The sequence below is a fragment of the Melospiza melodia genome, chromosome 29 (assembly GCF_035770615.1).
Source record: "Melospiza melodia melodia isolate bMelMel2 chromosome 29, bMelMel2.pri, whole genome shotgun sequence".
Taxonomy (NCBI): domain Eukaryota; kingdom Metazoa; phylum Chordata; class Aves; order Passeriformes; family Passerellidae; genus Melospiza; species Melospiza melodia.
This window is the reverse complement of record NC_086222.1, coordinates 7,869,828-7,893,358: the sequence shown is the minus strand read 5'-3', so window position 1 is coordinate 7,893,358 and position 23,531 is coordinate 7,869,828.

Below are 23,531 nucleotides of genomic sequence, written 5' to 3'. Positions count from 1 at the left end.
AGCCACCAGAGGCCAAGACCAGCCAGACCCATCTGTCCTGGTAACTTTTGTCTGGAAGCAATCCTTGGTTATATGGAATTTTGCAGGCAGAATCCCAATTTCAACCATGAGCACCTGGAGAAGGATGGTTCTTTCCTATACGAAGGAAAACATGGAGCCCCAATGTCTCAGTGCAGGTTTGAAGTGATCACCAGAGGCCAAGGCCAGTTAGACCTATTTGTCCTGGCAGCTTTTGTCTGGAAAAAACCCTTGCATATACAGAATTTTGGAGGAGAAATACCAATTTTGGCCATGGGTACCTGGGCAGGAGGGATGGCTCTTTTCCATAGGAAGGAAAACACTGAGCACCAGTGTTTGAAGGCAGGTGAGACCCAGCTCTCAGAAAGCCAAGGGCAGCCAGGCTTGTTGGTACTGGCGGCTTTTGTCATGGAGCTATCTTTGGATATAGGCAATTTTAGAGGCAGCATCCTGTTTCATCCATAGATGCTTGAATGAGAAGGGCAGTTCTTTTCCATTTGAAGGAAAGCCCAAAGCCCCATTCTTTCAGAGGCATATGAGAAGAAACCCTTGAAATGCCAAGGGCAGTTGGACCAGTCAGGCCAAACCAACCAGACCTGTTACCTGTTCCCTTGGATCCATGGGGCCCAGCAGTGTCCCAGGGGTCTCCTTGGTACCACAGTATCACAATGGACCCTTGGTTCCATAGGGACTCACAATGTCAGAAGAGTCTCCTTGCTTCCATGAGGTCCTGCAGAGCCCCTTCAACGAGGCCTCAAACTGTCATAATGGCCTCCAGGATTCCAACAGGCCCCACAATGGAGACTACTATCTGTAGTGTCAGAATAGTCTCCATGATTCCATAAGGCCATGCAGTGTCAAAACAGACCACTGATTCCATGAGACCCCACAGTGTCACAATGGCCCCTTGGTTCCATTGAGCCCCATGGTGTTACTAGGTTCTTTTTTGTTCCAAAATGCCCTGTAACACCATAATGGCCCTTTGGTTTCACAAAGCCTCGAACTGTTAAATGGCCTCCATGGTTTCATGAGGCCATGCTGTGTCACAGTGGATCCTCAGCTCCATGATGCCCCACAGGGTAACAATGGTCTCCTTGGTTCTGCAGTGTAAGAATGCCCCCTTGGTCCCTTGGAATGCCACAGTGTCACTATTATGCCCTTGGTTCTATGAGGCCCTGCAGTGGCACAATGGTCTTTTGGTTCCACAAGGCCTCAAAGTGTCATAATAGTCTCCATGGTTCCATGGAGCCCTGCTGCGTCACGATGGCCTCCATGGTTCCATGACGTTCTGTAGTGTAACAAAGGTCTCCTTGGTTGCATGATGTCAGAACGGCCCCTTTGTCGCACAGAGTCCCACACTGTCAATGTGGTCCCCTTGATTCCATGAGGCCCTGCCATGCTACAATGGCCCCAATGGATACAATGGTCTCCAGTGATAAGAGACCTTATCACTCTCTGTAGCTACCTGAAAGGACGTTGTAGTCAAGTGGGGGTTGGTCTCTTCTCCCAGGCAGCCACCAACAGAACTAGAGGACACAGTCTTAAACTGCACCGGGGGAGTTTAGGTTAGACATCAGGAAAAAATTCTTCACTCAAAGAGTGATTGGGCACCAAAATGTTCTGCCCAGGGTGGTGGTGGAGTCACCATCCCTGGCAGCATTTAAAAAAAGCTGGACGTGGCACTCACTGTCATGGTTTAGTTGATGAGTTGATGTTAGGTCATAGGTTGGACTTGATGATCTCAAAGGTCTTTTCCAACCTCATTAATTCGGTGATTCTGTGTCATACTACTCTGTTGTTCCATGAGGTCCCACAATGTCGCAATGATCTTGGATCCTCAGTGTCGCAATGGCCTCTTGGCTCCATGTGGCCCCACTGTTTCTCAGTGGAATGTGGTTCCATCAGGCTGCACAGTGTCACAATGGTTCCTTGGTTGCCTCAGGCCTTGCTGGTCCACAATGGACTTCTGGTTCTATGAAGTTTCATAATGTCAAAACAGTCCCTTTGGTTCTGCAGTGTCACCATAGACCATTTGTTCCATGAGGCTCCATAGTATAACATGGTCACATTGATTCCATGAGGTTCCACAGTTTCACCATGGTCTCCTTGGATCCACATTGTCACAATGGACCCCTCCTTCCATGAGGCTCCATTGTGACACAATGGTCTCCTTGGTTCCACAAGGCCTTGCTGTGTCACAATGGACCCTTAGTTCCATGAAGCCTTTCTCTGTCACAATGTACTTTGGGTTCCATGAGATATCTTAGTGTCACAATGGTCTCCTTGGATCTGCAGTGTCACAATAGCCCCATGGCTGGATGTAGCCCCACTATGTCACAATGGTTCGTGGTTCCATGAGGCTCCGTTGTGTCACAATGGTGTCCCTGGTTTCATGATGTTCTGCTGCATCACAATGGAGCCTTTGTCCATGAGGTTCCACAGTGTCACAGTTGACTTCTTGGTTCCATGAGGCCCCACTGCCACCAAATCTCCGAATTATCAGAATGAGACTCCTTAACACTAATTCTGTGTTAAAGAGCACATCATTTATTCAGTCCTGAGGTCCAACAGGGGGTAACTCCTACTCTTATGTGTGCATGTGATTCTGCAAATGATGCTGAGGCAACAAGATAATGTTGTCCCATCATCTTTCAGTTCAGCCCCTCTCCTCCCTCCTTCCTTTTGATGCCTAGGCAACAAGATAATGCTTGAGCTATGCAAAAAGCTATGCTAAAGAAGTAGTTATTTTGTAACAGGGTATGTGAATGAAGCCTCTTTAGAAATCAGCAAATTTAGCAGAACAAACTATTTGAGCAGATAATCTTATTGAGCATGTACAGAAAATAGAGGTGAAAAGTTCAAGCACGAAGATTTATGAACCCTGATCAAAATGACCACCAGGAAGTGGATTACCATCTTGTGCAGAAACCGTTCATGTGCTTACATAATCATGTAATCAGAAAATATGTTACAATATGAAGGTTAGGAGAATATAATGTGGACATTAAGTATAAAAGCTAGTACTATGCTGTGACATGGTGTTCCCATGCTTGAGACATAACATAAGACAGACTCACTTGTGTTTCCTCAAACAAACAGCCTCATTTATTGTCTCCAACACCCTTTTTTATAGACTATTCAAAACTACTGCTGCTTCCTGGACACTGGTCTAAACTCTATGCCCCACTGACTCTTAACCAGTCAAATGCTTGCATTTTAGGAGAGCTCCCATTGGCTGTGAGCTTCTGTCAGTCAGCCCAGAGGCTGGTTCATGGAGCTGAGCTGGGCTGCTTATTACAACTTGATTAATGCTAATGCTACATCTCACCCTGTTTCTTTACTAAAAATTGTGATCTATTCTCTGTCATGTATTTGTTGGAGTCCCTAGCAAACAGGGTAACAGAAACAGCAGGGTTTTCATTTGCATGACTTATATATTAGTGAAGGTGCAGTTTACTGGTTTAGAATCCATAGGTAAGAATTTTTTAATGTTTAGGTAACAAATTATAGCTTATTTTAACAACAACAAGAAGCCACAGAACTCCTAAAACTGTTGAAGAAAGTCTATCTACTAGAGAAAACAATTTGTAAAGAGAAAACAGTCAGTAAACATGAAAAATAGTTTGTAAACAAGGCTGTAAGTTATACCTTAATTCTGAACTGAAATTAGAAAACCTAGAAACATTCAACTTTGGTACAAGCTTAACAAATAAGGTAATTAGTAAATGAGCAGAGTCCTTATATGAACTGTTATTTCTAAAGTCCCAGATTCTATGAGGTAGTTATTTGCTATGGTTACATGGCTTTGTAATGTCCGTTGGTTTTGGTAGCTGAATATCATAGGGTTATTGTACTATTATATTATTTACCTAAGACTCAAAGAAGGGGATGTACCCTCACCCCAACACCCTTCCCCCCCTTTTTTTTAAACAAAACTTTATTAATATCTAATTCAAGAAGAATTTTAACAAGAATAATAGTGCAACCCATTTATCACTTAAAGAAAAGCCCAATGCCCAGAACAGATGAATTTTAAGTTTTAAAATTATGAAAAGTGGTAGAACTTCAGTTAAAGAACTTTGTAATTGAAATTTGCCTATGATAAATTGATTTTGTTATGAGTATCATAGCGGATATCCCCTGGATCTTACTCATCCTTCTTGAAACAATGCAATAATAATTACTTGGAGTATTAAAAATATACATAATAACACACACACTAAATTATTCCTTGATGAACAGCAATAATTGTTTGAGACAGAAATACAACACTTTACTAACTATAAGGATACTGATTTTGGTCCTAACAATCCAAAAAATCCACAATGAATATTGTACTATGAGCTCCAAGGCATATCTCACAAACAGTTGCACATTTTTATAAGTTTTGTAAGTGAGAACCCCTCAATTCTTCCATTAGTTTTTGGAACATGACAACCCTGATTTATCAGGGGGTAAAGTGGTTGTGAGGCTCTTGAGAGGTGGAAACTTGGTGCCTATTTTCTTCTTCATCATCCATTTGTAGAGGAAAGCTGGCTTTCCCTCACTGGCCGGATGAAAGAGTGTGTTGTTTTTAGTTGCTTTGAGACAGTTATCCCATGTGTCCGACACATTTCTTCGGGCAGACTCAATTGTTTCTGCTCCCACAGCACCAAATCTTCGCATGTCTTTTTCCACTGCTTTTAGGCGGGCAACGTCCCCGCAAAGGTTTTTCCCATGCGCTACTTCCGGGTTCTGCGCTTGCAGTCCTTAGTGGTGACGTTCTCAGACCCGCCCATGGAGGCAGGACTGGGGTAGGACCTCGCCTGCTGGAGGCAGGGCTGTGTTCTCTGGGCTTCGGCTTGGGTGCGGGCCCCCGCCCCCTGACGCAGGCTGGATGGGGGGCGCGGGTAGCCCCAGCGAGGATGGTGGGGCGGCGGTCCCGGTGACCGGATGATATTTCGGAGCTGTTGGGGCTGCACAGCCTGCTGGAACCATGGTGGTCATCATCCCGCCGCCTTCCTGAGCATTGCCAGCAGTCACGGCGCAGACAGGCTGGGGATGTTCACTGCTTTTTGGGATTTCCCCATCCCCCAGGGTCGTGCCATTTTCTACAGTCGCGGGGAGGGTGCCCCGCCTGCACCACATCCCAGTGTGGGCTGGCCTTGCACGTCTACTCGGTGGGAGATACCCTGTCAGGCTGAGTCATGGTCACAGGCTGCGTCCCTGAGGCGGCGGCGGCGGCGAAGTCTGAGCTCCAGCAACAGCTCCGGGGGTCGGGAAATATTTTCGAGGGACTGGTGTGGGATGTGGGACGCCCCAGCTCTCCATGGCACTTTAGCCTGGGCGCATCCCCGCTGCTGCTCGGGACGCCCCCTCCATCTCTCTGCGCGGCGGTGCCCGTCTGTGCAGGGGGGCTGCGGAGGACGGTTCTTCCAGAGGCAATGCCGATGTGGGGGGTTATTCAGTGCAGCCCGGCCATGTGAGGCGGCATGGCCGGCCCCTGTATTAGGCCACGTGCTCTTCGGGCTTTGAAAGGTCCGCATTCCCCCTGAAAACTCCTCCGGTGTGTTTTCTTCTCCATATTTTTCAGTATTTATTAGTCTTATTAAATCTAAAACCTGCCTCCATGGTTTTATAACTCTTATTGCATTTTCATCACCTTTGGATGCTCCTCACAGGATAATTATACCTGTATGTTTCCAGATATTAGAGTCAAAAGCAGTGTCTTTAGTTAATTTAAGTCTGTAGCATTCCAACCAGTTAATTAGTGCACAATCTATGTCCCATGCCATAAAGGAAGCCTTCCATACCTTTAAGATGGGATTTTCCTGCTTAAAGATAAGGTTTCCCATGTCTCCCGTGGGGTTTTTCTCCAATTTTCAACTTCTCCAGTTTCCTTTCTACTCAGCCCTTTGGCTGTGATTTTCTGCAACCTGTTGTAAAACTTAATCCCTGCAGCTTTTGCTGCAGCTTCCAGGCTTTTTTAAGCCTCTTCCTTTTCTAGCTTTGTCTGGTTTCTCTTCCACACAGCCCTTTGACTGTGATTTTACACAACCTTTGTTGCAAAATTAGCACCTGCAGCCTTTGCTGCCTATTTTTGGGCTCTTTCCAGCCTCTTTCTTTTTCAGCTTTTCTCTCTGTCTCTTCGCAATTCCTCGGGTCCTTGGACTGTTAATCCTCACATTGTGGCACCACCTGTGACGTGGTGTTCCTATGCTTGAGACATAACATAAGACAGACTCACTTGTGTTTCCTCAGACAAACAGCCTCATTTATTGTCTCCAACACCCTTAATAGACTATTCAAAACTCCCGGTGCTTCACGGACATTGGTCTAAACTCTATGCCCCACAGACTCTTAACCAGTCAAATGCTTGCATTTTAGGAGAGCTCCCATTGGCTGTGAGCTTCTGTCAGTCAGCCCAGAGGCTGGGTCGTGGAGCTGCTTATTATAATATATATTATAGATATATAACATGGAGCTGTTTAATATAATTTGATTAATGTTAACTCTACACTGTGCGAAGAGCGGCTGAGTGAGCTTGTGGTGGAGCTATCCCCCTCACTCCTGGCGCTGAATAAACTAATACCTGCTTTGTAGGCCTTATACTATGGAATACTGTTTTCTTGCCTAGTTTTCAGGCATCACTGGTGACAGCCCTGGCCCCTTTTCCCTATGAGAGCTTATACGGTTGATCTTGTGTAACATCCTTTGGTAGAGGCTGTAGCTCCAGGTTGACTGGGGGGATACTGGGGGACAGAGACAAGGGAATGTGAAAAGGCTTCAGCTGCAGTTCCCACCTCATCCGTCACTAGCGGATCCATACTGGGGAGAGGTCCTGTGAGTGTCCTCAGTGCGGGAAGAGGTTTTGGAGCAGCTCCCATCTCCTCCTGCACCAGAGGATTCATATATAGGAGAAGCCCTTCTGCTGCCCTGACTGTGGGAAGGGCTTCAAACACAACTCCCAAGTCATCACCCACAGGCGCATCTACACCAGGGAGAGGCCCTATGAGTGTGGGGAATGTAGGAGGAGCTTCAGCTGGAGATCTAACCTGATCCACCACCACAGGATCCACCCCAAGGAACGGGCCTACGAGTATCCCCCCCAGTGTGGGAAGAGCTTCTCCAGGAGCTCTCACTTGACCAGACACCAATGGAGCCACTGGTAAGGGAAGCCCTGCAAGTTCCCTGACTGTGGGAATAGCTTCATGGACTGCTCCAACATTCCCCATAGAAGGACCCACATTGGTCAGAGCCCTGGTGAGCCACATTCCCTGTGATCCATGTTGGGAAGATACCTGTCTGGTTACCCTTTTGGTTTGGCCCTAATTTTCTTCTGATTTATCTTCATTCCTTAAAAACACCTGAAACAGGACTAAAAATAATTCGTCAAAGCTGTCTAACATCCCACCATTTCACCGGTATTTGAGAGGGAATATAGGGGTTTGGGACCTATTCTGGAGGATTTGTGGGTTCTTGGGGGATTTCAGGTGGTGGTCTCCATCTCTTTGCTTTCCAAAAGCCAAGATGGATTGATCTGTCACCTAAAAACTACTCAATCCCACTGAAAACAACTTAATCTTACGCCAAAAGGGCTCAATCCCACCTCAAAATGCCTTGCTCCCACCTCAAAAAATTTCAGTCCCCTCCCAAAATTACTTGATTCCATAGCCACCTGGGTTAGATGGGGTTGGAAGGAGATTAGGAGAATTGGTATCCAAATTTGAGGATATGGGATCAGGATTGCGTGGGTCTGGGTGTGTGGGATGTATTTTCATAGTACAGAAAACTTACAGAATTATTGATTTCTGTCCCAATAATTTTATATCAGTTAGAGTTTGTTTTTCAGAGTGCCACCTTTTCAGCTGATTTTGTTTGTGTGCTTTCTTTCCTGCCTTTCTTTGCCGCTCTGTTTCTCTCACAGAGTCTCTCTTGACCCAGGCAGCTCCTACCAAACACCCTCCCCTGATTTAATTCCCAATCCATGAGCTAAAAACACCATGGGATGGAGTTATGAAGGCTGGCAGTGAAATGTCATTGTAAGATCTTGCTCCACTTGGCTTTTGGCTCCTTCTTAAGAGCTTTGTCTCCAAGGCCAGGAACATCTTTTCATTGCTGGGAATTGGAATTCCAGACCCTGTCAGAGTGTGTCACAGATCCCAGAGGGGCATTCCCAAGGCTCCCAGGGAATCAATTGTGGTCCTGCCATGCCTCCCAAGGAAGGTGTGCAGGGACCGGGGACAAGGTCCAGCAGCTCTGTTGGTTCTGCAGTGCCTCAATGGCCCCTGGTTCCATGACTTTCCATACTTGGTTCCTTGGTTCCAACGATGCCCTGCTGTGTCACCATGGGTATTTGGTGCCATGAAGTTCTTCAGTGTCACAATAGCCTACCTCGCTCCATGAGCTTCCACAGTGTCAAAATGGACTCCTTGGATGGGCAGTGTCACCATGGACCATTAGCTTCATGCAGCCCCACTGTGTCACAATGGACTCCTGTGTTCCATGAGGTTCTGGGGGTGCCTCCATGGTCTCCTTGGATCCACAGTGTCACAATGGACCACTGAATCCACATGGCCCTGCTGTGTCACCATGGCCCCTTGGTTCCATGGGACCCCAGTGTCACAACTGACTCCTTGCTTCCACGTCACCTCCTCAGTGCCAAAATGGCCCCTTCATTCCATGAGGAACACAAAAGTTTTGTAGAAACATTGAGCAAAACCTGCTTAACACACCTGGGTACATCTGTTTGCATTCAAAAGAGAGGTTAAAGGTGAGGATGGCACCAGCAGCTCCCATCTGCAACAGAGATCCTGGGAAAAGGAAAGGGACACAGAATTCAGCTGAAAGACTGAGAGAATTTTGCTTACAGAGATCATTTCTGGTCACACTGTCCCTTGTAGAGAGGTGACACCATTCCAGGCAGCTTGTACTGAGCATGTGGTTCCTGAGTGGGGTTTGTGGTTTAGGAAACCTGGTCAGGCTTTTCCATTCCTTCCTTACAAACAGGAAAATTTCTCCTAGGACTGTGTGCAGGCACAGCCCTGAGGAGAGCAGGTGGGACATGGTGCAATGGGCTGGGACATGAAGCTGCAGAACTCAGGAGACAAGGTGCTGATGCAGAGCACAGGGATGTCACTCCAGGGTGGGAAATGTCAGACATGGTGGGGCTGGAGGAGCAACTTGTCCAAACAGGGTCAGCCCACAAGGGGCTCATTCTTCTACATGCCCAGATCTCCTAAGCAGACATTCAGCATCAAGATCACCTGGGGAATGCTTCTATCCCCTCTTCTCTGAACTGAAAAGTAAAGAAATACTCACTTGATTAAAGAAAAAAACTCATGATGTGCACTTTGAAATCTTCCTCCTTACAAGAACTCCAAACTGACTCCAATCAGCTGCACAAGCCCTGGAGACTTGAAGACAATTCAAGGAAGACAAAGAGCCACCAAGGGCTTTCTGTATTTTCATTAGCCCCATGGTGGATTAGGGGCTGAGTCTAGGATCCTCAGGCACTGAGAGAGGGTTGAAGAAGCTGCTGAAGGAGTCAGCAGCAAAACTCCAAGTCCCTTGGAGCATCAATGAGCCCCACTGAGGGCAAGGACTGCCAAAGCCTCCCCAGGGACTGGTGAGAGCAGGTGCTTTAGGCCAGGGTTACAGGGAGCCAAAGGCTCTGAGCAGGGAACTGCAATGCTGAGCCCTGGCTTGGTTGGAGGAAGCAGAAAGGACAAGCCTTGAACCCAGGCCTGGGTCAGCAGGGCCTGTCCCTCATGAGTGGCTCGAGGCTGTTTGTGGGGCAGTGAAATGTGAGGGGCAAGAAGGACAAATGTCCAAAAACTGCAACCCCTGCCAGCCTCCTCAGAGAGGGGTGAGGGAGGACAAAAGTGCAGCCCCTCAAAAGAAAGTTCCTTCTGTGGGGCCTCCAGAGGCACTGCCCGAGCCCAGGGGACAAAGCCCTGGGTGCCTCTGGCCCTGCCAGTCCTGCCCAGCACATGGCCATCTGTCCTGCAGGCTGTGCCACCCTGTGTGTGCTGCTACTCTGCCCTGGCCAGCTGCCCATGCCCGTCTTGCTGTCTCCCCCAGCATTTCTCACCCAGCATTTCTGTACCCTCCCTGGGGTCCCTGCAGCCAGCGCTGTTGGTTCCTGGCACACAGAGCCAGGGCTGGCTCCTGCCCAAGGGGCTTTGGAGCAGGGTGGTGGCTGGGGTTGCTTCTGACCTCAGCAACTGCTCCTGGGATGGTTCCCTGGAAACTGAGCATAGCAACATTGGCTGTGCATTGTCCCTGCTGAGGCTCAGACACTGTCGAGGCACATTCCCTGGCTGTAGGATTTGTTCCCAACCCAAGCACTGCACTTGTGTATCCAGCACTGCTTTCCAAGAAAAACAGGGGAAGGCAAACTGTGTGTAGCTCATGGTACTTTAGTGTATCTAAAACTTGCTAAGTCATAGAACTTAGAGGTGAGATCCATTTGTAATTAATGGGATGGAGGAGTAGTGTAACATGGAAAAGGGGAGCATATAAATAAATAGAGGAAAACATCTCGGCTTGTTTTATTCCATTTTCATTTCACATCTGGCAAGCTGTTTCAGTTTCCCAGGAATCTTCTCCACATTCCTGTCTGCTCTTTTCAAGAACCTTTCCTGGAGAACAAAATTGAGCTTCTGTCACAAGAGGTGCCACCACCTGCAGCTCCTCTTGGCTTTCCACACTGTGAGTACAGCACGACTTCTGCAGCAAAGCAGGACAAATGTTTAGATTACCTGACAACTTGTCCTTTCTTTTCCTCGTGGGCTGGGCAGTTGTGCTATTGGTGAAGTTTTCATTATCACTGTTCTGACACAAGAAAATAGGAGACTGGTACCAGGACTTGCTGGGGAATGCAACCCTGACTGAATGCAGAGAAAGGATCTCCAGGATACTCTGGGATCATCCTGGGCTAGGCTCAGGTTCTGTGATGGCCTCTGTACATTGATTCTATTTCAACAGCACCAGTGACAGGGCTGTGTTTGAGCACTTGGAATGTGGCCAGTGTGGCTTTAATTCCCTCAACTTAGTGCTCAGAGACTTGAGAGCATTTCAAGATCTGCTAATCATGATGCCTGTGACAAAAACACCAAGTTCACCATCACAACAGCACAGTGGGTAGCATGGATTGAAAGACGCAAGTGCAGTTGTGCTAACAAAATTCAGGTGGCAACCAGAAGAAGGACAAGAGCAGCCATGATCTACTATTCTCAAGGCAAAGACCACAACAGCCTCCTGCTGTCGCCTCAGCGTGAGTAAAACTGCTGAAAACAGTGCTGGAACCTGATCCTTTCTTTCTCTGAGGGCTGGCTCAGGGCAGCACAGGCGGCCCTGAGCAGTCAGGGCTGTGTGTGGGTGCTGGCTGCTCTGCTCCAGAATTGAGCTGGAAGAAGCCCTTGGCAGCCGAGGCAGGAGCAGGCGGGAAGGGGCCGGCGCTGCTGCTGCTCCTGGCCGGGAGCCCCGGCTGGGCCGGGCCGGCGCCCCCTGCGCTGCGGCTGCTGCTGCTGCCAGAGCCGGGCGGGACTCGGGGACAGGGAACGGACACGGGGGGGACAGCAAAGGCCTGGCGGCTGCAGGGATGGTGGCACTGGGGCCAGCGCCAGCACAGAGCTTCAGCCTGCAATTAACCCAGAGGGAAACGCTGGAGAAAGGTTCTATTTCAGCCTTTCTTTACTTGTCGCTGTGAAATTAAAGAACAAGCAGGGCCCAATTCCTCCTCCTTTGGGAAGAGCCCTGTGCCTGGGGCTGCAAGGGGCTGTGAGGGGCCCTGACGTGCTGTGAAGGCTCTGACAGGCTGTGAGGGGCCATGACGCACTGTGAGGGGCTGTGGGAGGCCATGAAGGGCCATGAGGGACTGTGGAAGTTGGGAGGGGACCATGAGGGAGTGTGGGGGTTGTGAGTGAAAGTGAGGGGCCATGAAGGGCTGTGAGAGGCCAAGAGGGGCCATTGTAATGGATTAATGTCTCAAGTTTGTTCATCAAGTTGCTAAAGTCTGTGAAAAGGAGGAAGCCAAGAATAGATAAACCACAAAACAAATATAATGGGCTAAGATGTTGCAAAATGAATGTCATAAAGCTTAAACCACAATATGTCACAAGCTAGTATGTTGAAAGGCTAGATATGCAATATGTAACTGTGAAAAATGCATGCATTTTATGATTGGCTTTTCGCAAATATTAAAATGAATATTATATATGTTGTGTTAGAAAGTAATGCTGTATTAATTCTCTTTAAGTACTGTGTTAAATATAGTTTTAAGTTATAAAAATTGTTAAAATAGAAACTATGCTATGTAAGATGCTTTGTTTAACAGAAAGGGCTTGCAGCGAGATAGCAGCCACAGGACACCTAAATCTTTCAGAGAAAGGGAATTTATTGTCTTCTTATCAGAAGAAACAAACTTCTTCCCACCTCGAAGGCGCTATTAGGATTAGAAGGAAGTTGACAATGACCAGATGGAATCCTGTGTTTGAATGGAATTTATGCATCATGTATGAAGTGTATGAATATGCAACGGGCTATTGTTCTTAAGGGTTAATCCTTTGTTAACCGGTGTCCTTTTCTGGGCTCGTGATGCCCAGAAAAAGGTATCCGGAGGACGTCCATAACTCTTTGTTTTTATTGTCTCATATTGTCCTAATTCAGTTTGTCCAAATTGTTATTACTCTAATTGTGTTACTATTCTTTTTAACTATTTTATTACTATTAAACTTTAAAAATTTTAAAAACAAGTGATTGGTGTTTTTCACAGTAACTATATGCAGCTACACGGCTATAAATAGTAAAGACTATTGCAAAGTCATCAAGATCTTGAAGAAGAAGACGGAAGCCTTCTTCCAAATGACCACCAGAAGGCAGAAAAAGACCCCCTAGCAACTATCGGCGCAGATGCAGAGAACACCGAAAGAATTGCATCTCTAAGAAAAATGGACATATAAAAAGCCTGCAAACTGTCGGGTAGAGTGTGAGCCATTAGTGGAGTAGTGACTCCCTGGCTACACCCAGTGCTGAACTTGCTTGCTATCACTTGCTCTGAATCAATAAATTCTCTATTGGTTAAACTTAACGAGTGGTAGTTTATTTCCACTACCAACTTATAACACCATGAGGGCTGTGATAAGCCATGAGTAGATGTGATTGGAAATGAAGAGCCATGAAGGGCCATGAGAGATTCTGTGGGGCCATGAGGCAGCCCTGGCAGGAGAGGGGTCCCACCATGTCCCCAGGGCAAGGCAGCCAAGAGGAGCTGTGAGCGCAGACCTAGTATCAGAGCAGGCTTGGGACACCTCTGGGAGGGGATGAGATCCTTCTCCAGCTCCAAACCACACTAAACCCACCATTAATAGGATTTTCCATCTTTAGAATCCACTAGCAACTTGGACTGTACAGTTTAATTCCGGAGGGAAAAGCAAGGGAATTTTCCTAGTGAGTTACATCCAGCCATTGTTAATAATGTTTAAGATTTAAAAGTCTTAACAATAAAAAGTAATACTCATAAATAATAATAAGAAGAAACAACCCCCAAATTCCAACATGCAGCATCACACCAAAATGATAAACATCATTTTTCTTTGTTATCACAAGGTTCTGAAAACAAATCCTGTTAACTTTCTCCACCTCACATCTTCCCTTCCAGATAAATAAGGCCATTTGCAGTGTTTAATACAAGTTGCAATTGCGGGCTGGAGGAAAGAAAAGGTAGACACTACCAATTTCTATGTCAAACCCAGCAGGCCAACTCCAAAGTACAGAGAATAAAATGAAATGGGGACAGGGGCTGGTCAGATGTTTCTTTGAAGGATCACAAAATCACCTCTGTGGTGTTCACATGCCCTAAGAGAGACTTAGCTTGTCAGGATTCTCCTGAGAGAAGCAGAGAAAAGAATGATCAAAACAATTCTTATCTCATTTGCTGCTCCTGTATTTGTGTCCATGTGGAATGTGTTCTGGAGATCATTTACTTGAGGTGATTGCTTGATTAGATTCTGGTGATAGTGTTTTGGATTCATTGACCAATTGGATCCACATGTGTGTATTGGCACTCTCGGGCGGGACTCTTGGGCAGGAGTCACGGGTAACAGTTAGTGATAGTTCTCATTAGTGTAATATAGTTATAGTATAATATAGTGTAATAAAGTAATCAATTAGCCTTCTGAAATCATGGAGGTCTGCGCATCATTCTTCCCAGACGCTGGGCATTGTAGCGCCAATACACCTCCAAGTGAACAGGAGGGGAAAATAAATCCCTATAAACCACCCTGTGTGTTTAGGGACTCAGCTATGAGGTGCTGGACACAGCCAGAGGCATCTGGAACAGTTTTTCCTCAGGATGAGCTTTCCAGCCAGGCCCTGAAGTCAATAAAGAGCTTTCCCAGAGGATTCCATGGTTGCTAACCACCCCTCAAGATGTGGCTCAAAGGAGCACAGAACCTTTTTCAATCTCAGGAGAGCAGAACAAAGGACAAGAGATACCCAATCCAGAGCTGTGTTTAAAAACCTGGAAAATAAAAATCAGTTGAACTCTGAAGCCCAGCTGTGGGCCCTGGAATTCAACGGAAAACTGGAAAGGCTTTTTACAAGGACTGACAGTGAAGAGCTAACAGATTAATGTGTGTGGCATTTTGAGAGGCTTCCAGTTTTCTACATTTTTCCTTGAACTGTTGAACTTGACTTTTTCTTTGCCTCCTCTTGCACTAAAGGAGTCTCATTTCACCAGCCAGGAAGGCAAAGCTTATTCCTTATTCCTGGCCCCATGGACTGGTGCTGTCCATGCAGCATTTCCATCCCTCCCATGGCCTCTTCCCTCAGAGTCCCCAGCAGCAGCTGCTAGAGCAGCACATGGAAGCTGCAGATGGAACTGCTGCCCAGCCCAGCCTCAAGCTACACAAGGATCCTGCTGACGGAAACCCCAATATTCCCTCCCAGGAGCCCTGCAAACACTTCCCTATCTGTTTTGGCTGTTCCATGCAGACATTGCAGGAAACATCCTGTCTTTCCTTTGGGGCAAGGCCAAGACCCCAAATTCACACGCAAAATGCTGGATTCTGGCCTCTTTATGCATCTGCTGAGATGGGGATACAGCATTGAAGTACAGAGAAACTCACTGTACTTCATCCTCCTGGGGGGTGTGGAGGTTCAGGGACATCACACCATAACTAATATGATACAGTGAAGCCAAATTTATTATCCCTAAAAAGACTATATTTATAATAAATCTCTACTGTCCACACGTCTCTAGCTAATACATCTAGCTAGGCTAATCCTAGCTGATTGGATCACCTGATTTTTCATGCATCTTGCTGTGGTCGTCTGGCCCACCCATGACTCACTTTTTTTTTACTTTCCCAAGCTTGCTGACAAACTTGCTGAGTCCTGATGACTCTTCTTCTTGTATCTTTTTCAAGGATATACCGACCCCATTTCTGAATATGTCCATTATTCATTGCTTGTGTACGTGACCATTGTCCATCATTACAAGCAGGCTGGATTGTGCATTGGCTGAATATGGCCATTGTCTAACAAAAACTCCTCAATCTGCAAAAAACTCTCAACAATTCCCCGGGGTTTTTTTTTTGCACAAGCCAGACTGATTTAAAAGCACACTCAACTATTTTTTGCACACAACGTAGTAAGCAAGCACTATAAGCAGAATTGAAAAAAGAATACGAAGTATCATAATGCCAAAGCGTACTAAGTCCTTGAGCCAGCCTGTTATTAAATGGTGGCTGCAGTCCTTCTGGAGTGACAGATGTGGTTCCGTTGAAGCATTGATCCTGTAAAAGGGTATAGTTTTCCTCTGGAGATCCAGTGGTGGTGTAGATGGGCCTGGTCTTCCCCTGGGAATCCAGTGGAAAAGGCTGCTTCTGGTGTTCCAAATCTCAGAGTCTATCCAGGTAGGAATACTTGGCTCCTCCCCCTGGGTAAAGCATTTCACAATAGGATGCTGTGATTTTATCAGACATGCAGTGAGACTCAATGGCCCATTAACAGAAGACGTCTTCCCAGAGGGAGAATTGGTTGTGGAAGAGGTAAACTGCCCAATTACAAGAAGAAAACTACCCCACCTCTAATAGATAGGAAATAGAATACACACCCCTAAACCACATCTTAAACCCTCAGACAGGATTTTCTTGAAATCAGAATTCTTCATGATGCCAATACCTTGTTTTAACAGGCAGGTGGGCTCTCTTCTCTTCTGACAAGAGTAACAGACCTCCCGTCTTATCTACCAAGCCTCTGTTCAGGCTAGGTGTCCATGCATGGACAGTTGCTGCCTTCCAGACATCCAGAAGGGCTCAGAAGGTTGTGCTTTGTGTTTATCTGCCAGTATGCTGGAGAATGCAGCAGCCAGGGTGGGTCTCTAATGGATGAACCGTGTGTTCAAGTTGTCTTGTGTGTACTGGGATTTGTGAGGAAACTAATGATCTGTCTGGGTTTTTACAGGCATTAGCAGAAGTAAAGCACCGAGGCTGACATTACTCAAGGAATGAGTTTTTGTAACTTTTCTTCCTCATCCCAGCTCACATAAGGGTGTTCCTAAAGAAAAGTGGCTCCCAAACAACAACCAGACCAGCAGTACAGAGGTACTGGGGCAGTTTCCTAAACTATTAGGAGGTTTTGAGGTTTCAGACTTAGTAAATAACTGAAAGAACTTGCCTGAGAACACATAAACATCACACTTTTATTATGTGAAGTGTAAATTTCTTGTCATATAACTTCTGTCTGAAGTGTTTGAGCTTGGAGATTTAACAAGCCAAGGCTAAAGGCCACCAAGGTGGCTGTTGCAACCTTGCGGTCCTGTGTTATCCTGGCTGCTCCATGGGCTGCGAGTTTTCCTGAAGATACTCATGATGCTTTTCTTGTTGCAAGCTGTTTCTCACCTCACCTCAGCGCAGACCTAGCAGCCCAGGGCCCAAAGGCTGTTATATGAGCTGTGTTGGTGGGGTTGACTCACTCAGGCATGTTTGATAGCAACTGTTAGTTGTCTGTCTTACCTGTTCTGTGCTGTGTAAGCCATCAGCTCTGCAAACTTCTGGAACCACAAAATTTGGAGATGGGATGACCTCAGCTCTTTCTAATTCTCCATTTCCCTCCTTTGGGGGAAAGCTTGGTCCCTCCACTAAATTTTCCTATACTGGCTCCAGTATTCAGTGACTCAAGCACAGGGTTTTCATTGTTTCTCTTGGGGGCCTGTCAGACTGCTCACCATGAGATGCTTTCCTAAGCCTCTGCCTGATGTGTTCTGCTCCTCGTTTCCAGCCTTGAACTGTTTTGTAGTGTGTTTTTATACTTTGTAATACTTTGTAATAGTTTTGTTTTTGTATCCCCGCATTTTTCCCAAATGGTTTACCCCAGATTGTACCCCCACCCTCTACCTGTGTAATCCCTCTCCCTGGATGAGATCATCCCCAAATCCCTACCCTGGCTCTCTGTCAATCACTAAGCATCCCATCCCCTCCTTCTAGAACTTTTGGTCCAGGATGTCAAGTGATTAGCTGGAGGCTAGGAGTCAACCCCTCAAGTGTTACTCCATATGCTGTTCTAAATGTCCATTTCCCAGTATCCATACCTTAATTTTTCTTATTGGTTAGTAAAATGTTATCTACTTTAGGTTTCCACCTCCCTTTAAATGTAACCTTGGCACATCTTCCGGGGCTCTCAGCAGGAGGCCCTTTAAGATGCAGGAGCTCCCAGGAGCTCCGAATAAAACCTTGGATTAACCCCTGCTAAGAGTCGATCCCTTATCTTCTACCCATGCCTCTGGTGTCTCTTCTGCTGCAAAGGCACCAGCCCAGGTGCCCTCAGCACCCTCGGGGCACAGAGAGCGTCTCCCCGCTGTCGGCCGTGTCAGGACTGGCCAGGGTTCCTGAGGGGCTCCCAGAGAGACAGAGACAGACCTAAAAGAGTGGTCAGCAAAAAGCTGCAGGGGGTTAATGCTAATCAAATGAAGTACTTGAGTACTGGTTAACCCTTTCTGGGTTACTTTGGTTCATGTTCTGAATAAAAAGGCTTGAAAGGAGAATGTCATAATCACTTGAAGGCTGACAAGTGTGAGCCCTGAGGTCCTAGGACTTAAAGCATAGGGGAAGGTTTTAACCTGTAGAATATAAACATTCCTTCCATGATGATCTTTTCAGCTGAAATGCTGAACTACATGGTCAACTAGATGTGGCAATTGCTGGTTTTATTTTAGGTTTTGCTTGTGCCTAGAATTGAGTCAAGAAGCTTGATTTTTCTTAAAAAGCTGAAGATTTTCCCAAGGATTGCTTTCTCTGTTATCCTCTCTGTGCTGCCAAAGCTGCATAACCAGTAGCTTGACTGTAATGCTGAAGTAATTATTAAAATATCATCTGCAAAACAGAGCAGTCATGACAGGATAATGCCATTTTCCATGAAAGATGAGTGGTATCAGACCCTGGATACTTTCAAATGTATCCCGCACTGAGCATGATTTCAAAAAGTTAAGATTTCAGCTGAGGGCTAGAAGCAATTCATATTGATCAGAATGTAAGTTAGATAGGTAGATGATAGGTTAATGATTATTAGATGCTTAAGCGAGAGCTGATTGTTATATTGTTTGCTGTTATGAACTTGTTTGTAGAAGGAAGTGAACTGAACTGTTATAAGAACATATTGAAATCAGGAGAACCATGGTTAGCACCTGGGCTTGATGTCAATCAATCATGAAGCAGTGAAGTGATATGCAGAATAAATGGACTCCACAACTTGATGTAGTTATGAAGGGGGTATGTATGTCAGCACCTGGCACAAGCGAGATAGTTCTCATGAAAACTTGTGCCCTGAGCCCTGGTCTGAGCCACATCTTTATTCACAAAGGTGTTCCATATACATTACATTGCACAATCTTTCCATGCGTATTCAACCCCTGGCCCCACCTGCTGCTGGCAACTATATACATTCACGAATGAGACAGGGCACTCTGAACCAGTATCGTGAGCTATTTATTCAGCACATCAGTCTCAGTACATTGTTAGGAGAATGGAGACAGATTACATTAACAGCTCTCTGATCCAAAGGAAATGCTAAGGGGGTGTTACATTACAGTATAGCATAAAGCCATGTCAGCTTAGGTTTCAGCTAATCACACATAGAGCAAGACATATTGACAAGAATTCTATCCAATCATATGAAACACACGTAATGGTAGTTAACACAATGGCTCGTTCATAAGAGACAAAGCACAGAGACTCATTCATACTAACTTTCTAAAGATATACATTAAATAACTTTGTTGCAATCTATGAAACACATTACAAAAGTCTATTGTGCTATTTCTCACGTATGCTGTACTGCTTAGAAAACTTTTCGCTGTATTAGCAATGTTCACAAATCTGCTCTCAGAGGCCTGCCTTTTTAACCATTTTCTCAAAACCCTCTAATTTTATGAATCTCAGCAATTCCCCCTCTCTGTTCACTCAGAAAGAAACTTTCATTTTCTTGTAGTTTACTACTTGCGTTTCATAGCTCTACTGTAAAATTTCTGCTTATTATCTGCTGGAGGCCTATTCGCGCTGATCTTAAGCATTGCTATGTTACAGAACAGCAACTTAATGCTGTGAAGGCTCAGTCTTTGAAAGAAATATGAATCATGTTTGACAATAGTTACAAGTCACTGTTCAAAAAACTCTGGTCAATTTCTCAAAACCCTCTAATTTTATGAATCCCAGCACCAACTGTCCTCGCCTCACATGGTAATTAGATCCATGCCCTTCTGAACACGCATTGTTTGCTGTGGTGGTCGCATGGGGGTCTTTCAGTGGTCTCTGAGGCTGAAGGCTGTGGTCTTCCTCATGATTGAACTTTTGAACTTTTCTCCTTTGTGCATGTGCTTTGGTGCCTTGGTGCTTACATGAGTATGTCTTGTCGATTTTGATCCGCTTGGAGCCAGAGGAGCCCCTTTATCTGGGTTTCTTGCATTCCTTGGTCTTCTCCTGGTATTGTTCTTTATTGCAGGAAGCTTCAGAAATTTTCATTTTCCTATATCCTTTGTACCATGGCAGAGGTTTCTTAAGTTAAAGATTAAAATTCAACACACAATTCTACAAGCTAAAATTTAAATGCTTAATTCATATTGCTAACTTAAGTGAACCCCCAAAACCTCAATTTCAGCAGGGGACCTTGGATTGTGCCACAGGGTCCCAGAGATCTGACGAAGACGTTGTTGACTTCATCCCTGGGAACACTAACCCAATTCAAGACCACTGACCTAATTCAAGAGAATAATTGCACATGTGTGAAGGACTAATAACCTCATTTTAATACAGAGGATGGGAGGTGCTGGGGTTATGCATATATATTGTATGTAAGATCTTGGGAAATAAAGAGGACAAAGAACCTTGTACAGTGTGGTCACGCCTTTTGGGATGACTCCCCTGCCACCCACTGGTGTTAATAAGCTTTCTAACTTAGACTAGTTAGATAATCTTTGTCCATGATCTTTGGCTTTAATGACTCAAGACAAGAAAGGAGAATTAAATTCCAAAGTGTGTCCATGCAGGGGACAAAACTAGAAGAAAATCCAGTGTACACCACCGAGAATTCTGGAAATATTTAGGACAGGATGGAAAGCTGGTAGAAGTTAAGAAGTCTGTGGTAGGGTAATTGTCTCAATTTGAAAGACAGGTGTCTGCAAGGGAAGGTAGAAGCCTCCCTGGGAATGGAGAATGTAAACCCCCTCCCTCCAAATTACTGTAAGTTTGAAATTAAGGGGCTCTCAGGCAAAGATATGGAATAGGAATTAGAGTTCTTTACTAGTATGTATAACAAGGCAAACGAAACAACAACTATGGCATTAACAACAAACAGAACCAGGGACCCAGTAACAGTCTTCTTGATTGCAGGCACTTCCCCCTTTGATGCAGTTACCATCACAGCTGGCAGAAGTAAGCAAAAATCCCGGGCTCGTGGGCAAGGTGTATCAGAGGTTTCACGGTAGCTGGAACTGTGGGGACATGCTGGCAAAGCAGCCAGCTGCGGGTTACAGTGTGGAGAAAGCCAGAGCAGTACCAAACAAAACAGCAGGGGTGGGGCAGCGGGGGCCTGGCTCGAGCAGGGCAGGGAGAGGCGAGGTTCAGGATTCCCAGGGCACATGAGCAGATGGTGATCGGTCCCTCAGGGCTGAGCTCCAGCGGTGCTGGTGAAGTCTCCTCACAGTATGTGACAGCCTGGCTGTCCTCCTCCGATGCCAAAGAGCAAAAGAGAGCAAGGCTGCCTCCCAACCGTCTTTTTTACCTGCCCCCCATTCTCATGGTATCTCCGTCCTCCCCCGAGAGAAACTCCCAAAAAAACAGAGGAGTTCTCCCTCCCTCTCAGCACCCAGCCATCAGCGCTTCTTGGCAACTCAGAGGGAAAAAAAACCCACAAGTAACAAGGAAAGAAAAGCAAAAAATAAACCAAAAAACTCAACCCCAAACAGTGATACCTTGTGGGATGGGAAGCTCTGGGCGTTTTTGTTGAATTGCTTGGGAAGCTGGTTCATGGACTATGAAATGAGCAGTGGGCTCTTCAAACTTGGGTAGAGAACAAGGACTGAGCAGGCACAGGGAAGGGTGTTGCCCTTGCACCTCTGCCGGGGGAGTGGAGGGACGTTACTTGATGCTTCCTTACAGCCTCACACCACACACCTGTCCTGCCAACCGCTGTGTGCACAGGGAGGAACTGCTGCTTCCTTGGGGAGAAGTTTTCAGTGCTCTGACTGGCTGTGGCAAGGGGAGGGAAAAGCCCAAGAGCGCAACAAAGGGTAACAGAGAACCAGCCTCCGCAGCCTGACTCACAGCCATCTGCAGCCATCCCTGCACAGCTTCCCTCTGTCTTCCAAGAATGTTTAATAATGCAGCACACGTAGCTGAGATCACCCTTCTGGCAAGTGCGTGCTGTGGTGTGAGACCAGACATCTGGCACCATTGCACCCACTATAGTCTCCAAGGCAATAATTTCTCCTTGCTCTTTGGAAGCTCTGTGTGTTCCTAAAGAAGCTGTCATCCTTCTTGATGTAAATGCAGCAGGTGTGAAAGGCTTTATCTGTGCTAACAAGCTCTAGATTGAGTGGCTGCTGCTCCAAGGAGCAGTGCTGCCTGCTCCTTGTATTGCCTGCTGAAGATATGCTGCCGGTCCATTCCTCATGTCCCAAAGCCTCTCCTGCTTGTCCTGTGTGCCGTGTCTGTAGCCAGCTGTTCTGCCAGGGGGATCACTGGAGATCTCTGCTGAGGTGAGGTATTCAGGAAGAATTAATTCCAGAGGAGGTACTTGCCAGCCCTGAAGCAGTTTGTAGCACTAAAATGGTCACAGTAAGCAAACAATTTAGCAGTGCCCCAGAGTTGTTTCTCTGGGCTTCTCTTGAGCAGTTGGCATTTTCTTACAAATGGGGTTGTATTTTGGGGCAATGTCAGAGGAAAACTACTTATGTTGTTTATGTAGAAGAACCCCCTGTTAGGTTTTACCTGGACCTAAGACCAGCTTTATATGCTTGAAAGCAGGAATTTACTGAATATTCCTGATTGTGGGGTCACTGATGTACAGTGAAGGACTCCCATCTCCTGGAAGAAAGCCAGAATTGCTCTTCTGGCACAGCTGAGCCATCTGACAGCTGGAGTGATAGTAAGAGCTGTCTCAGCCCAAGCATTTAATGTTCCCTGTTTTCGCCGTGATATTTTCTGAAAAATCCCTTCACCAGGATTTTTCTCCTGAGAAGATGAGAAGCCTCAGAAAAGAAATGTAAACAATAATTATCTGATTGATTGGAATGTGTTCTGGAGGTTGCTTACCAACAGGTGCATCTTTGATTGGTTCCATGTGAATTGTTTTTCATTAATGACCAATCCCAGTCCAGCTGTGTCGGGACTCTGGTCAGTCATGGATTTTTATTATTCATTCTTTTTCCACCCTTCTGTATCCTTTCTCTTTCTTTAATATAGTTTTAGTATATAATTTTCATTTAGTATAATATCTGAGACAGAGTAGAGATCCATTCTGAATTAGGTGAAGTGTCTAGGAGAGGTGAAAAGTCTGTGAGGCCAAAGCTGAAGGAAAAACTCTCATGCCGAGACAGCAAGGAGACAGAGAAAGAAAAACAGAAAAGACCACGAGGTCAGTTTGCCCCCGACCTAGGAATTCCTTTGATAAAGAAGAACTGGCGATAAATGTCACGCGGAATGAGTATGTATGAACCTATTGTGAAACTGTATGCATATGCATTTGGAAGGGGGATAAAAGGAGACCTGAGGTCTTCAGGGGTACACATGCCTTTTGAGGAGAATTTTCTCTGCATGCGTCCGGCGCCGTAAATAAACATACCGAGCTTTACAACTTTTATAAAGTTGTGAGGTTTCTTCTTTTCTCCGCAAAACATATCATAATATAATAAATCAGCCTTCTGAGAACTTGGAGTCAAATTCTCATCTCTCACCTCATCCTGGGAACCTCACAACACAAGACCCTGTGGGTAACAGTGTGGTGCTGATTTATAGGAGTTGCTACAGTCACACCTG